This window comes from Coptis chinensis, chromosome 4, assembly GCF_015680905.1.
Source record: "Coptis chinensis isolate HL-2020 chromosome 4, ASM1568090v1, whole genome shotgun sequence".
Classification (NCBI taxonomy): domain Eukaryota; kingdom Viridiplantae; phylum Streptophyta; class Magnoliopsida; order Ranunculales; family Ranunculaceae; genus Coptis; species Coptis chinensis.
Window position 1 is genome coordinate 1,417,181 of NC_141459.1, and position 2,760 is coordinate 1,419,940.

At 37.3% G+C, this 2,760-nt stretch overlaps 1 non-coding gene across 1 annotated transcript; it reads right to left on the minus strand.

Annotated features, from left to right (window-relative positions):
* Positions 1–1,371: 1,371 nt before the first annotated feature.
* Positions 1,372–1,443, minus strand: TRNAQ-CUG (transfer RNA glutamine (anticodon CUG)). The gene has a single exon. It is a non-coding gene; the product is annotated as a tRNA-Gln (tRNA).
* Positions 1,444–2,760: the final 1,317 nt, after the last annotated feature.

The following is a 2,760-nucleotide window of genomic DNA, read 5'->3' on the forward strand; positions in this document are numbered from 1 at the left end:
GGCGAATCCAAGTGACTTAGGGATTCGTACAATTTTGTTAAAACACTCAATATCTATCGGATCTATCTAGAAAGTCAACAATTACGGTTGGGCTTAAACACCGGGCTAGCCCATATACTGTTGGGCCTCCAAATTTGACATAGTGGGTTTATGGATAATGGAAAATTGGGCTGGCCTTGATTGGGTTTTTTGGCGCTGAAGGCGCGACGAGTTGTTCAGTGCCACCGGCAAACCCTAGTTTTTAATAATCAGCCACAAGGACCGAGTTAGGATAAGTTCAATTTTACCCCTGCACTATAAAAAAGTATAGTTTTGGCTCTAATTTAACCCGCCCACCATAAGTTTCGGCTCTAATTTTCCATTCTCCTTCCTCGTTCGTTCTATGTCTCTCTCTGAATGGTGGATTAGATGCTTCCCTTTCTCTTGAAAGGTAGCCGCGCGAAATCCGCGCAGTTTTCCTGTTCTTTCCAAGCCATCATCTTTTATTTCTCTTACGACAGTGAGATTGATGAAAACAAGATGATTTAGTCAAATAACAAAAGCGAGATTAATGAAAGCAACGAGAATGAGATTGAGAATGTAGTGAAAAGCATGTTTTATTCATGTATCAAAGGTATTTTTTAATTTTTGTCGGTGGTGTTGTAGAGTCTATAGTGTCGTGGGTGATGGTATGTGTATTTTTGTTGCTGGCTGGTTCTGGGTTGAGTTCATTGTAAACTTTCTTTGTATGAGTGTGCGTCAGTGATGTGTGTGTATGAGTGGTCTTTTGGTATAGAATGATACAATCTATTTTGTAATGAATGTTGAAATAATCTATTTCATATAAATTATCTATTATTATGAGTGTGCTCATTGTTCATACCCCCAATTACGAACATTAGCTATGAACAATGAATGTTCATACCTATTGGAGATATGAACAATCATTGTTCATACCTTTAAACATGTAAGAACACTCATATCCCCAATTACAAACATTAGCTATGAATAATGAGTGTTCATACCTATTGGAGATATGAACAATAGATGTTCATAGCTCATGACTATGAACAACCATTGTTCATAGTCCAATTGTAGTATGAACAAAGAATATTCATAGCTCATAACTATGAACATTGATTGTTCATAGTACGTACAGTATAGACTATGAACAATCATTGTTCATAGTCCAATTGTGATATGAACAAAGAATGTTCATAGCTCATGATTGTAAGTACCCTCTGTTCCACACTACAGTACACGTGTCCTGCCATGATAAAATTACAGGTTGAAATTACATGAGTTCATTTTAATTGCTCAACGTGTACTATTATTGGGTATGTGGACTTTTTACCTTGTAGCATTTCATTACGAAAATAAAAATAGGAAAGAAGGTTCTACCGAGATTTGAACTCGGGTTACTGGATTCAGAGTCCAATGTCTTGACCACTAGACCATAGAACCACTTTTGACACAAGCAGTAACCTTCACATTTATGATTTATCTATTGCTAGTGTCTTGAAGGTGTTTTATTAAAATTTTTATAGCCAAGCCTATTTTAAATGAGATCAGTAACTCATTAATGCTAGCAAGTTTGATTCTCATATCTTTGGTATTGTAACAACCCGTCGCATCCTACCATGTTGATATTGTCCCTACTTAGTCACTGATGACATCCAACAGTGTGGGGGTTTCAGACTCCAGACATCAACTTCCCAAGAAGTCACCCATCTATATACTACTCTTGCCCAAACACGCTTAACTGTAGAGTTCATAGAGTTCGTTGATGAACTCTACAGCCAAACGTTCTGAAAAAGGCTTCGACGTTAGGATTTTGAGGATTAATTATTCATAGCCAGGATCTTTGGACAATTGTTTAAGCAAAGTGGAACACTAGGACACAACTGTCACCCATACCCGGGCTAGGCACCTTTCCATCATATCCCTCCTTGGTCCACACCCAAGGGTATCACATGTATCATTACCCAAAGAGCAAGTCCAATGTGGGTGTGTATATGGGTTGCTAAAGGCCTTATAGCTCCCCCATCACCAAATGACTATTCCAATGGGGCTGCTAGAAAGGTTCTAAATTTGGGCGGTGTAATATATCCAACCAAATTTGTAGCCTTGTTTAGCAGCTGCTAAAAATAAGTTCAGAGAGACGGACGACATAAATTATGCAGTCATTATTGTTCATGGGCATTGTTCATGTTTACTGCTCACTTTAAAGTGAATAATGATAGACGGCAGAATTTGTCCATCGATTCCACAAAATGCTAAAAAAAAAAGGGTCATTGGAATGGTTTTTGATGTTTTTGCATACCAAATTTGGCTGGTAAGCTAAAAATTGTATGTGGCACCCTTTTAGCACCTCATTTTAGCAACTCCCCCATTGAACTTGCTCAAATGTTTTAGTGTTTTACCAATTTTATTTGCTAGTTGGCACCTGCAATCTTGAAGTTGTTTTCCACCCCAACATACATCCAAGTATCCAACTGTGGTTGAGAATTTTGAACTCGACAAATGAAAACTTTTAACATGCACTCTGAAAAAAGTGTGTAACAATTGCATATTCTTCCGATCAGAAATTGTACGTCTTGCATTTGCATATTCTTTATATTAAGAAAACATATATATTGTTCCTTACAGTGGCGGAACCAACAAAATTCTCCAGGGGGGCCTAGCACGTACAAAGTGATCAGTGACGACAAGTCGACAAATTAATAGAAAAAACAATCATTACAAAATACATAATCAATATATTAGTATATATATGTTGTA